This window comes from Thermobia domestica, chromosome 18 (assembly GCF_964235325.1).
Source record: "Thermobia domestica chromosome 18, izTheDome1.hap1.1, whole genome shotgun sequence".
Classification (NCBI taxonomy): domain Eukaryota; kingdom Metazoa; phylum Arthropoda; class Insecta; order Zygentoma; family Lepismatidae; genus Thermobia; species Thermobia domestica.
The window spans coordinates 22698290-22713589 of record NC_137471.1 but is presented as its reverse complement, the minus strand read 5'-3'; positions in this window follow the sequence as shown (position 1 = coordinate 22713589).

Sequence of the window (15300 nt, the reverse complement as noted above, 5' to 3'; positions counted from 1 at the left end):
AATAAAACAAACATGACTATGTTGCTAAAAATGTGCAAGACTGAAATAGTAACCACAATTCTTTTGCCCCAAATGCTCGCAAATTGTGTTATGTTCTTGATTAAAGATAAACCTAAAATACCAAAACAATGGAATTTTGGAGTGTTGGGTACCTTGGCCCCGAAATGGTTTTTCAGTCCCCTTTTTAAAAATCCTAGTTACGCCACTACTTGTTGAATGCAAACAGTCAATGATCGTACAGATCACGCCCATACCCATGGGGCCTGAGCTTCCCTGAAATTCGTTGCTTGAGAATTAATTTCGTAATGAAGAGTAATTTCATTCATTCCTCCTTAAAGTTGCTTGTATCCGAAGTATGTTCCGTCCTTCATTTATAAATATGGTGTTATATAAAGTCATAACTTCAATATCTTCTTTCTGCATCTCTTAAGTTTTTTTCACCAAAAGTTGAATATCAACAAACATTTGGCAACCATTATTTTAGATTTTTTAAATCTATGTTCTCTACCAATTGTAAATCAGACATATTGAAAGAAAGGCACGAAAAGTCAAGCTTTATTTCTAAAGAAACGAAATGAAATAAAATGATATATTTAGTTTAACGTCCCAGGATTATGCGCCAAAGCTAAGGGAGACGGTGATGATGAGAAATGAATGAAACTGTGCAATGAAGAAAGCGGGAGGGAACAGGAGAACCCCGAGAAAACCCACGCAGACGGTGTCTGTTCATCACAAAGCTCACTTGGCGCGAGCTGGGATCGAACCGGGGACCCCACGCACCAGAGGTGAACGCTCTACCACTGAGCCACCGCGGTCCCCTTTATTTCTAAAAAAAAAAAAAAAAAAAAAAAGTGGATATTTTGTGCGCATAGCCAAGGACGTACGCACGGGGTGGGTCCTTGAGGTCGGGAACCCCCCTCGAAATCCGGACTTTTTTGTCAATTTAGTCTAATTTTAGATACAAAGTTTAGTATAATTTAGCCTGAAATTGTGTTTGGACATCCCCCCCCCCCGAAATGCTTTGGACCCCTCCCGAAATAAATTCTTGCGTACGTCTCTGCGCACAGCACTGAGAGCGGATTAAGGTTTTTGGGATCCTGCAGCCGACTATTTCAAAGGACCCTATGTTACGAATAATTTCAGCGCATAACTTTTCTTTGCTGTCTTCCACAGCCTCATAGGCTTATCGAAACACCGAGGAGTATGCTGTAACATTTTAATGTGCTCCAAGTTTACAATAATTAGTTTAATTACATTCATTATTAACAGTTAAATGCCTATATACTTCAGTGTAACACATAAATGCCGAATACGAGCCAAATGGTCAACAGTCCCTTTAAAAACACTAATAGAGTAAAAGGAGAAAAATCATATACAAATAGTAAACCTGTACAAGGTTACACTGTGATCAAAGTTCCGAATTTGAAGGTCTTCTGTGTGAATGATGTTTGAATTTATTTGTTTATTCATCACATCAATCAGTTTATTTATCCACGCCCGGAGGTGCCACGAAAGTCTGATGTTTCCAGGCACGAGCCCAAGCTGGTGGAAGAAGACTTAACTCTAGCGATACCGCAAGCCTACCGAGCGGGAAAAGAAATTAGCATGGATCTGAAGCCTATACTATAATAAGTTGATTGATGTATTTTAGTATTAAAGAGGGGAATTTTAGGGAACCCCCTGAGCCTGGGCTCCATTAGCTCCGCCTTTAATCCGCTCCTGATTGCAGTTGTCACAATACCTATAGGCCTATTCACTGGGTCTATTAAAAGCAATTGTGTCTGAGTTGTTCGATTCAACAACTAATTCTTCTTCTTCTTATTATTATTATTATTATTATTATTATTATTATTATTATTATTATTATTATTATTATTATTATTATTATTATTATTATTATATACATGCTACAAAATAGATTTACGGCTATACTGACACAGACTAAAGCTAGTTTTAAACAACGAACTTGGCTTAACAACAGAGTCACGTTCAATTTTTCCCATTTTCTGTACTACTCTCATTCATTATCTTTGTTAGCCCAAACACCTCGGATGGGAAGAGAAGGTACAATGTAAAGAACCTTTACCTCTGTATGTCTAATGGAATTCGTCATCAGTGTATTTTTAGTTTAGTTCTTTCTTTCAATGCCACCGGAATGAATCACCAGGTCTTCCTGGCGGCAAAGAAAGAATGTTCATCGTATTTATGTTAGATTAATACTACGATAACGTTACTTTCAAGTTCTTCTTTCTAGATCTCAAAGGTTCATACTCCACCAGATGGAACAATACGTTATACTGCGTGCTCATTTCTGGTATGAAGATAAAAATAGTTTTCTTTTCAGAACTTTGAAGGCTCTTTATGACAAAGACTGCGAGCAAAACAATGCCCGCCTTGAATCTTAATCCAGTGTCTACTGTGACTGTCTACGAAAATAAAACTTGCCCTTCACTAGAAAAAAAAAATAATGTTTATATGGAATATGAGACTCTCGACTATGACTGCCTGCAGCAGAGAGCAAGAGGGGACAGTTCACCCCACCCTTGTATTTTTGAAATAGGTTTGGTTCTTTGAAATATACCTAAAAATATTCGATTTGTTATTTCCACATACTACCCAGCTTAATATACAATGTGTCAAAAAATCAACCTACTAAGTTTGGAACGTTATTTCTTATATCAAATGAAAAAAAAAAGTTTTGATGAACATACTGTGGGTCAAAAAATGTCTCTTTTCAAATTTATAATCCGCCAAAAATGAGGAAAATCACGTTTTAAAAACACTCAAGCACAAAAGTTATGGAGTCTATCGCACGTGATTCGACGGATTTCGCAGGAACTCGTATGCGCTAGTAATAATTATTTGTGTGGAACAGTCTTCTGGTATCCACGAAAAGAGTACCCAATTAGTATTTAAAAGTGTATCCTCGTACACTAAGTTACTTTTTACAAATCGTTACGTTGATATCAGGGGATTGTGAAACGTGGGTATTTAGATAAAAGGGAATACTAGGTATTGCCTAATTTTTTCAACCGCTTGCGAAAAAGTCCCATTATTTTTAAGCTAGGGCGTTTTAATTCTTTTTCAGCTTATAATACTGAAAGAACTCGTTTTAAGACCTATATGTATTAAAACGTTTTACTTTGATTTGATATAAACACTCATCTCCCGAAGTTTCAGTTGATTTTTGACACCCTGTATTAATACTAGGCTTGTATACAAATTTAAAATAACATTGGCACATGAATTCACAGATATATATATATATATATGGAAACCTCATAGATGATATAGTAATTAATGTGAAATATGTAAGCATCTCGTAAATCCATCTTTGATGCTCTCAAGTCGAAATTAATGTGACAAAATTACAGATGTACATGAAAAATTAGTGTGTTAGAGCTGAGGGGAGTTGAGGAAGAAAATAACACATTTCTTGAAAATTGCCTGAGGTCAGGGGCGTATGCTGTGTTGGACACTGGGTTTCCCCTCCACAAAATCTCGACTTTTCTGTAAGTTTGGCCTAATTTTAGGAGTAGTTCTGCAAATTTTAATACAATCTGTCCTCATACTGAATTTAGGACACCACCAAAAAGCCACGGAGCGAAAAAAACGAAAGGATTTTTTGGTGGAAAAAAGTAATGAAATTGGTAGGTGGAAAGGTGAAAAAAAGCACCATTTTTGGTTTAAATTTGGTGGAATGAAAACTATCTTAATTAATAACACAGTTTCACAAGGGTCATATTTTTGTAATAATTCACTACTCTGAATTCAAATTTGAAATTAGAATTTCGCTACCAGGCATAGTTTTTCAGTAATACAGGGTGTCCCATAAGTACGTGACACTTCTAAGTATTAAGAATATTGACGGCATATACGGTATGTATACATGGACGGCGGTAATTTTGTCACCGGAAAGTTTGTCAGGGTAATTTCGTCACCGGTGTCTTTTAGAACATAATACAAGTACAATGAATGAATAGAAACCGTTTTTGAAATTGCTTTCTTTAATCTTCAACTGAAGCAAATCGAAATATAATAATAATAATAATAATAATAATAATAATAATAATAATAATAATAATAATAATAATAATAATAATAATTATTATTATTATTATTATTATTATTATTATTATTATTATTATTATTATTATTATTATTATTATTATTATTATTATTATTATTATTATTAAATAAATAGTTACATATTTTGTATATCGTATTTGAGATAAGAGAGAAAAGTTTTTAGTGATTCTGTGAGAAATATTATCAAATAGGAAATTTTGTCATGGTTATTTTTTCATCTTTCTTGAACTAAGTAGAGGCAAAGTAAATGACCTAAACAACTTACGTTATTTTAATCAAACTTGGAAAACAATTCGGTTGACGTTGAACTCTGCAAAATTTAAGTTTCGGGTACTCGACGCAGGAGCAAGCACCAGTGCAAGAAAATAGTGCCAGCTTCAGCAAATGTTAAAAGCAAAGGCAACGTGGGGAACTATTGGGTGTATCACTATTTACAAATATTAAGCTTCGCCAATATCAAAATTTCAGAACAGAAAATTGCAAACAAATATGGGAAGATATGCCAATCTGTTCATTTTCCCGCAAACTAGACGGAAATTTGCATCGTTCTTGTACCGTTCTCTGAGCCCAAACTCTTGAACCTTCATCCACGTTAACTGAGTCATGTGCAAAGAGTGATCTTTTTTTAGGAGTTATTGAAAGAAGAATATTTTATTTCAATATTTCAACTCTGATTAAACATTGGCCAAATTGTTATTGGATATATATGTCAAGAAAGCAAATTTATATAAAGGAAGAAAAACATATACTGTAAATATTTCTAACAATTTCCTTTAAATATAGCCTTATGGAGCTATTGAGAAGTGAAACATGGATGGTGGATGGACTACTTTCCAATGGCTCCTTAAAAAGGAAAAAAAAAAAACGTAGGCCCTATATGTTATTTGAGGTGAGACTTCCTTTACTAGGTGTATGCCTTAATGCAGAGCAAGACACAACATTCATATGAAGAACTGTTTTGTGCGGTGGTGCATCAGTGCAGTGAATTTAGTGAATACCCGAACCCTGTAACTGTGGTTATGGATTTCGAGATAGCAGAAATGCACACTTTAAAGACAACTTTTGGAAACTCAACTCGTGTACAGCATTGCTTTTATTTTCACCTGACTCACTAAACGTGGAGAAAGGTCCAAGAGATTGGATTCACAGAACGGTACAAGAGCAATGAATGTTTTGGTGACGAAATAACCTACATGCTAATATTTTGGTGACGAAATTACCGGTGACGAAACTACTGTGACGAAAATTCCGGTGGCGAAATTTCCGGTGACGAAATTACCTAAGTTCATGTATACATATATACAGAACACGGCGTATATTTAGAAAAGGAAATTTCCAATGTAATATCTGGCAACACTATCAGTTTCGATTTTCAGAGATTAACAAGATTTTCCATCAGTGTTTATTCTTCCAATGAATCCAATCTAATACTAACTTTGATTCTTGTGAGGTTAAGCTGTTACTTCTACTTACTTAAAACTAAAACAAAAAAAAAAAAAAAAAAAAAAATCTTTGAGTTTTACGTCCCACGGTTATGCCGGTTAGGCTAAAGGAGACGGTGATGATGAGTAATGAATGAAATGGTGGAATGAAGAAAGTGGGAGGAAACGGGAGAACCCCGAGAAAACCCACGCACACGGTGTTTGTCCACCACAAAGTTCCCTTGGCGAGGGCTGGGATCGAACCCGCGACCCCAAGCACCTGAGATGAACGCTATACCACTGAGCCACCGCGGCCCCCTACTTAAAACTCAGGTCTTCATGAATGAGAAATCAAGAAAAACATGAATCAGTATGTTATTAGACGACTGCTTATGTATCAGTAGAGACAACAAAGACACCCACTACAAAACACAATATAAACCAGTAACTTCTTAATCACTATTTCATTCTCAGAGAACTTTTTTGAACATGTGTCTGTACTTATGTAACACCCTGTATTACTGAAAAAGCAACAATGATAACGAAATTTTTATTTTAGACTTCAATTCAGCATGATGAATTACTATAGAACTACAGATCTAGAACTGTAAATGAAGAATGCAAGGGACATTAAACTTTGAGAGTTGATAACTTCAGAGACGTAACTAAGCTATTTTGCGCCCGGGACGAGATCTTGTTTTGGCGCCCCCTTCCCCAACGAAAACGTAAATATATAGCTACAGTAAAAAAAAATCTTCGTTTTGCACCCTCTCAATCCGGCGCCCGGGGCACGTACCCCGTCTACTCACCCCTAATTGCGGTCCTGGATAACTGACAGGTGAAAAAAAATAAGTAAACTGAGTTGATAGTTTCACATTTTTTTTTTTTGGCTCTATATGGTTCTCTATTTCCCATATGTACATATGCTATAGATAAGGTTTTTTTCTAACATTGGCCCAAGCTCTTTTATTTCACAAAAGATAACTTGTGGTTTTGCTTTAGTCGTGAGTACCAACATTTTGTAGTTTCAGCAAATTTTTGTATGGACACGTTAGTATTTATACTCTCCACAATCTAAGATAGGATGGGAACTTCTCATTTCTACATCTATTTTTTCCTGAGATATCCGTTTTGATACCTCTCCTATTATTTTGTGACATATTATACTAGTAAACATAATTTTATGCACTCTTGCATATAAGAAATGGATGCAATGAACTTTAATACTGGTGAGAAACGAAAAAGAACTAATGGATAAGGAACGAAAACAAAATTTGGTACGATAATCAACCTTGTAGTCTTAGTTCTGTAAAAAAGAATGGAATAAATCCCGTGTCCATGATGACGCCGGATCCAGTAAGTCATCCACGTGCGTTTCTTTCTCCCATTAGCGTGTAGTAATATACGCCTAAAACAATTGTATGCATTACTATCACACTTAAGACCAAATCTACAATCGGTATATTGTCCATGTCGAATTCAAATGTACACAGCTACACAGATAGAATGATATTCCTTTCCCAAGCCGAAAAAGAACAGTTTTGGTATGGTTAAAATCTCTGAAACAGAGCAAGTTTGAAGCGAAAAACCTCAGCAAGATTCCGCATACTTCACGTGGTGTACAAGTGGCTCTACTATTAGTTTGTAAATGTGTTCTACGATTGCCATCGGAAAAGCTTTTTTTTCTTTTTTTTAATTTTATTTTGATGTAGTATGGTGCATATTTTGTTAGGTTTCCTTATAGCCATATTTCTTGGGTTCAAATTCAGACGTGAATTCATCTATTCCATTCCAGATTTAAAAGAAAAATATCCGGGTTAACTTTAGTTTTAAAAATCTGATTTTCAAAATTGAGAATTTCTCATGCTAGTTGCAATCGAAATTGATAAGGAATAAGGCGATAAAAATATTTTATAATAATAATAATAATAATAATAATAATAATAATAATAATAATAATAATAATAATAATAATAATAATAACAATAATAATAATAATAATATCTCTCGCTTTACCATGCACTACATCACTAGCTCTGTTGAAACAGTAAGATTTCTTCTCCGAACCGATGGATTTCTGTCAGTACAGGGAGACTGTCTCCTAAAAGTATTTTTGAAGCAATGCTCTATTTGGCTTAGTCCATTATGGTTTTCATAATGTATGTTTACAAATTTATTTATTTATTTATTTTATTTATTTACGAACATAATAAAATAAAATGAAATAGCTAACATACATTATGAAAGTTATAATGCAGTAGGCCAAACAGAACATTGCTTGAAAAATACTTTTAGGAGACAGTATTCTTTTTCTTTCTTCAATACCTGCCTGCCTTTTCTCCTGCTTGCCACTATTTCTTTTTCCATTTCTTACTACGGTCATATTAATACAATATTCTATAGAAGCATTGTAGAATCTAAAGGCCAAACTTTACTCGATTACTGATTTACAAAGGTTTTGAGTTTATCGGCCCTTTTCACCACCAGTGTTATACCAGACCTACACCTACAGTTTAAAGTGGAATCTTAATTATCGTAATGCGTTTAAAACTTCGCCCATCAGGATTCGAACCCGGTACCACGTGGACCAAAGGTGCACCAGGATAATAACAAGTGTTATATTTTGTTTAAAAAGTTACTTGTACTCTGTTAACTATTCATATAGACTCCGGCCAGGAAGAAGAAAGAAAAGTGCGAAAATGTTATATTCATTGCTTCAGTTTTTTTTTTCTAACTGTACATTCATCCTTCTTCCTTCGATGTGGACAGCAGTAACAGGTGCAAAAATTCTATTGCTTTGTGATAACAGACAGCATTTCCAAGAATTATTTTATCCCTCTGTGCTGTGTCTTCAACCGTAAATACCGCGAATTCTTGGTAAATACAAAGCATCACATGATCTGTTCATCTTTAGGGTTTTGCCCTCATGAGGGCCGCCCTCACCCTCACCTCACCCTCATTTTAGTAGTTAAGGGTGAGGGCGTTGGAGGGTGAGGGCGATAAAGTAATTGAGGGTGAGTGTGAGGGAGGGTGAGTGTGAGGGCGTCAATGGAGGGTGAGTGTGAGGGAGGGTGAGTGTGAGGGCGTCAATGGAGGGTGAGTGTGAGGGAGGGTGAGTGGAGGGCGTCAATGGAGGGTGAGTGTGAGGGAGGGTGAGTGTAGGGCGTCAATGGAGGGTGAGTGTGAGGGAGGGTGAGTGTGAGGGCGTCAATGGAGGGTGAGTGTGAGGGAAGGTGAGTGGAGGGCGTCAATGGAGGGTGAGTGTGAGGGAGGGTGAGGGGAGGACATCAATGGAGGGTGAGTGTGATGGAGGGTGAGGGTGAGGGGCGTCAATTGAGGGTGAGGGTGAGGGAGGGTTAGGAAAAATGACCATCTCTGTAAATCGACTACTATCAAATTATCTTATAGTCGATTCTGTGTTCTCATGCGTATGTCCTCCTCCAAAATTTAATTTTCCTTCGTTTCCTTGCTATTTTGAAAATTGCAATATCCAGCAACATTATACCACCGATTTATTTTCATTAGAAATTTATAAAAATATCCTTAGAATTATTTAGGCAGAATTTGCACAATCTTGGCAATACGGATTTACCTGGTAACTGTACCCATTTTGATGAGACTTGTGCACATTACCTTGTCAACTGTGGCGCCATCTGAACCACCTTCCTCGCCACAATTTCTTCTTCATCTTTTCTACGTTACGTTCGTTAAGGAATGGGTATTAATTATTCATTAGCAAAGGGCTCTCTGTGGCGATCCTCAAGGCTCTGCACTCTCTCCTCTAATTCTGAAAGTGGTGTGCTCTCTCTCTCACACACTTGTATATAGTTAAAGAGACGCTGTACACTTTCTCCAACAGAACCTGCTTTTCACTTTCATTCCAAGAACTACCATCTGCATGCATCAGTGTATGCATCAACACAGTTCATAACAAAAGAAAAAGCAACGTAAAGGAGTGCGTTTTCACTGATACAAGGCCAGAAAAATATACACTTTGCTTATAATCTCACAGTGCATGCATGCTGTTGGTTCTTTTCATAAATATTATTAGCGTTTTATGGGAGAAGGAGGAATTGCCCAGAGATATCCGATATCGTTGAAGAGAACAAAATGACTTACTTGAAGGTAAATTATCATGCGTAGTTTTCGAGAAATTCGAGGAGGCACGGTGGCTCAATGGTTGAGCGCTTGCCTCTGATGTATGGGGTCCTCGGTTCCATCCCCGGCTAAGTAAGTTTGTGATGGACAACATCGTGTCTGTGGGTTTTCTCGGGATACTCCCGTTTTCTTCCACATTCTCATTCCACCAATTCTTCCATTCCCTTTCCCTTAGTCTAAAGGGCAGAATGCTGGGACGGTAAACTGAAAGATTTCATTTCATTTTATTTTGAAAACAATCAATAGCTTATAATGCATTACGCTTCTCGGGGATTATTCAATTAGTTTTAACAGACCATGAGTTTTTTTAACCTTAAAATTATTCGTTTCCAAATTACCCAGCTAAATCCGACTGTCAATTAGCCAAACATTTACTATATTTACTGTCCCATTTAAACAAGGATGTTATAAAATAGAGAATATGCCGGTACGTATCTCTATCATATGAATTCAATGAAGCTAGAAAACAACTGAGCATCGTCTAAGCCGGCACATCTGATTGGTTACTCTCGTTTCCGCCATGATTGTTGGCTCGGAACATTGCGATCTTAGTGGCGCGGAGTGGGCAGAGTAGGTGTGGCGAAGCTGTGACGTATGGCTTCACGATTTTGTTCACGATCCTCTATTTTATAACATCCTTGCATTTAAATTACATTCTTTTGTTTCTTATTGGCGATACCACGCACAATTTCTTGTAATTAGAAATAGAGTAAAAAGTATAATCGAAATGGTTTATTGCATTTGTGTAAAGAGTGATCAACAGAAATGGCTACTTTAGAAGCAAATGCTAATGTCAGAATCATCAAGATATTTAGTTGAAATGTTGCGAGAAGCTCACTCGTAGGATTATGCAGTGTCATAAATGTAACTTTTTATGGAACGCATGGACTGTGAGAAAAAAAAAAATCGGAATTAAATGTAATGGAATCCGGTATGGTTTAGTTCACTTGTACTTAAGGTGAAGAAACCGAATATTTTGATAGTGATTCAGAGAATAACGAAAATGAATCTGTAAACAAACAGTAATTAGCAACAGTAATTAAGAGAACGCAAACCAGTGCTTAAAGTGAGCCAGTTATGCATCTGAAACTTTGAAAAGCGGCCGATATGGCATACCTGTAAAAATAACATTTAAGTTGTAATTTGCGTGTTAAAAGAACAGAATTTACACATAGAAATAAGTACGATGTTAGCATTGAATGAACAAATATGTCTGTACTATCAAAGTTTCGTTGCTGCTGCTTCGAAAGTAAATAACCTATCATCCTATTCAATAACAGAATTTCAGCTCTTATTTTTTTTCAACATTTGGCGAGCAATTCAACTCCCTTCAAATAATTCTAACTACCGTACCACCCGCAAAAATGTTTAACCTGGATCGGCTCCTAGCATTGACAGGACTCTTTTTTTTATTATTCAAAATGATTCCTTTCACATTGTCTGGATTTCTTTTTTTATAATTATAAGAAAATTGGTGTTGACAACGAGACGAGTCGAGAGCGTGGAATACAGTACAATACAACGGTAAACAGGCCGGTAGCCACCCCAAAAATGTAGGGGGTGGCTGAAGTTAGGGGGGCCCGATCCAACCATATTATACTTGATCACCATATTATAGTTCATTTGCATGCCTACCGTGAAAATTTTAGGGGGGAAGCAAAAAGGATACGGGCCTGACGGTAAACAATATTGATTGAATAGTATGCTGATGATAGTTGGGAGAAAACATTTACATATTAGTCCTCTCTCTTTCTTTCTATAGATTTTCACATCAAAAATGGTGTAAAAATGTCAGGAGCAGAGGTGCTCTTTAGGGTTTTGTCAAAATTACTGCTTTAAAGGGTCATATTTGTTCCAAACCGTCACCTCATTTGATGTCACTTTAAGCACTGACGCAAACTAATGTAAATCTGATCATTAGTTGTGTAAATTTGTTGCTATGTAAATAATGTAAATCGGAAAATCATTCATAACGGAGAACAAAAGTATTGTATAAAAAATTAGGGAAAAGTTAATTATATAAAAACTTTGACCTAAGAAAAGAAGCACAAAATACTAAAACCAGACCAATAAAGTACTCAGTGACGTAGAATCTTTACGATCTGAAAAAAAGGTGCCGGTTAAATATTGACTTTCGTGATCGCGAGACATGTTTGCAATCAATTTCCGACAATGTTAAATATATATATCTTTTTCTAATTTGTGTAGACGTCAGTTGTAAGATTTTGCGATTTTGAAGCTAAATTTATCATATTGAAAGTCTTGAATCCGAATTTTAGAACAAATTTTTTGAATAAACGTGCTATCTGTTTTGTGAGATTTGTTTGTAGAGAGCAAGTAAACAACTAAAGCTGATGCATTATGCAATGAAGAACTCCATAAGTAAACAGGATGTTCCAGAGATCGTGCAGATTATAAATATCGGGGCCACTTCATGAAAGTATTTTATGTTAATTTTCTTGATTTAAATAATGCGACGGTCACTATTTATTTTTTGAGCCTAACAGCGAAAAAACAGTAGTTCATCATTTAAAAATAATTTATTGTTATTCTAAATATTCTCGTTTATGATCAATGCATTATTGCATTCGTTCGAACCATTTGTCAAAGCATTTTCCCAATCTTCTTGAGACACCTCCATAATATGGTTTTTGAACGCATCAACGGCTTCTTCCGCCGACGAAAATCGTTGTCCACGCAATTTATTCTTGGCATTTGGGAATAAGAAGTCATTGGGTACCAAATCAGGACTGTGCGGCGGATGACCTATCAATTCGATTTTTAGAGTGTCTAAATAGTCGGTTGTTAGACGAGATGAGTGAGAGCTCGCGTTGTCTAGATGAAGGATGGTCCGACGGCCCTTGTTTGTTTTCCGTATTTGATCGAAGACCTCCGGCAAACAAATTGTGTACCATTCAGAGTTGATTGTTTTACGTTCCTGTAAAGGCACAGTTTTCCAGAAAAACAGGCAGCCATTTGTTTCGATATGCACGAACAACTTTTATTGGATTAGGTTCATCTTGAAACACCCATACAGTCGACTCCTGTTTACGTTCCGGCTCATATGCATATATGTATGATTCGTCACCTGTTAAAATCTTCTTATATATGTCTTTTGAAACACTGTCATTGTATTTATTGAACATTTGTGTGCACCAATCGACGTCAGCTTCTTTATGAACTTTTGTCAAATTATATGGGATCCAACGAGAACAAACCTTTCTGACAGCTAAATGATCATGTGATATTTTATATATGCTGATGGAACTAATGTTTAGGGTTGCCTCAATCTTGCAGTATGTCACGTGACGATCTTGCAATATTAGGTTTTCCACAGCATCAATGTTTTCTTGAATAACAACTGATTTTGGACGACCGCGAATTTCATCAGTGAGTGAATGGAGGCCACGAGTAAAATCATCATACCAGCGTTTCACAGTGGCAAAGCATGGAGCGTCATCACCAAATGTGGGAGTAAGTTGATTGATGCACTCCTGTCTTGATAATCCACGTTGAAAATCGTAATAAATCATCGCACGAAAATTTTCATGAGTTAATTCTATTTTTCTATTGTCACACAATCTTCAAGTCAACGTAAACAACACAAAGTTATTGACAAAACATTTGAAGTACGTTATGGTCAATAATGTCAAACGTTTCCATGCAAACAAAAAACAGAGCCTAACTACAATCAGTGATGCCAAGGCTCAAAATATAAATAGTGACCCTCATACTTTAATACATTCTAAACTGTTAGTTTTTTTGGTGATGTCCAAATATCTGTCTACAGTTTGATAACATGCAGGCAAATTGATATGTCAATCGCAAACACCTCGTAAACGAAGAGAAAAATTTTGCGAGACACTGTAATCGCAAAGGTTCGGAAGAACGATATTCAATTGGCCCTGTTGTTTGTTGTAAATTGATAGCAAAGATTCTTTGCAATCACATAAGTAAATATATAATCGGCCCCAAAGTCTAGAGAGTTCGTTAATGCGGAATTTCTGTACTGTAAATCGATAACTTCTGACAGAGCATGGGCATTAATGCTGATATGGTTGGAGAAACAAAGTATAACAATCCGTCCAATGATATGAAAAAAACCGTCATTTGACCTTTCATTTTCAGACACATTTATCTCTTTCACCTTCCCATTTACGAGAATTGTATAGCATACTGGTGAATGAGCATAGACTTTTCCAGTCCATGTTATAGCTAGTGAAAGCTAAAAGTGCAGATCGAAAAAGAAAACCTATGTTCTCATTCACGGGACATCCTAAGAGAAGTCCCTCATGGATATGCAAGAGAGACAGATGGCTAGAGTAGCTCAGCAAAGTGCATTTGAAACACTTCGTAAACGACAATGCTTCTTACGTCAGTGATTCAAGCAAAGTCAACCTTCTGTTTGCAAAATATGACACAACTTTGGAAACTCTTGTTTTCACTTCTAAGATGATTTTGAAACCTTTTAGTTCTAAGATGATGATGGAAAGTAAATCAGAAACTTCTGCAAAACCTTTGCAAGTTTTCATCTTGCACTTTGCACTTTTTACTTTACAGATTTTGTATTTAGTAGAATGATGTAGCTACTGATTAATACCGACTAATCTTATTAGGAGTCGTTAAATGTAATACACAATGTGTTTCTCCCTATGGTTTTTCCCGGGATTCTCCCATTTTCCCCACATTCCCATTCTATTTTTTCAAAGGTAGTACCTTATTACTATTCATCATATCGTAACAAGTTCCTCTTAACGCCTTTTCATAGAAAATAATAAAATATTTCTCAACAGGTTTATAGTACACAATGTGTTTGTCCCTATGGTTTTCCCGGACTTCTTCCGTTTACTCCCAGATTCACATCATACCATTTTTTCAAGTCTAAACTAGCTCTTAACCTCAAACAAATAAAATAACAAAGCATAAAAAGAGAGAAGAACTTACATGTATCTTCAAAGACAAAGAAGAAGACAAACAAAGTTCAAACAATAAGTCGCAAAAAATCAACACACTGTAAGCACAGCTTAATATCAGAATATAAGGGAAAAGGGGCAGAAATCATGATTTATATAATTTTTATTTGCCACATTAGGTCATTCATCCGGAATTAGTTAACATTTTTTCTTCAAAAATTCATAGACGACATCAGACTTTTCAGTGCAAATAAGAAATTGTATTTTACATCTTGTCTGGACAAAAATTTTCAAGATGCGATCTACATAGATTCTGGGATATTGCAGACATGTAATTCATATTGGAATGTGATTTTCATCTGGACTTCATGTACATCTTGTATGATAAAATTTCATTCTAATGTATGGCCATTAATTTGTGCTGATTACAAATGGTGATAGTATCAATTTTCTTAATGGATTTAAAGACAAACTTTCTGTTCATCTATTTTGAACAAGCATTTTGTCAAGTAACGAAAATCAATTGTCTCACTGTACCAATGCGAAAGTTGGTTGCAACATGGAAGCAAAAGTATGTATGGCTGAAGTCATTGAAAAACTGTTCACAAGGAAACAGTGAAAAAGCTGTCTGCATGTACATATCATACAGTATGCAAAGGAGGAAGAGGGGGTAGTTGGCTGCATACTATTAGCAGCAAGATTATGTCCTCACTTGTACA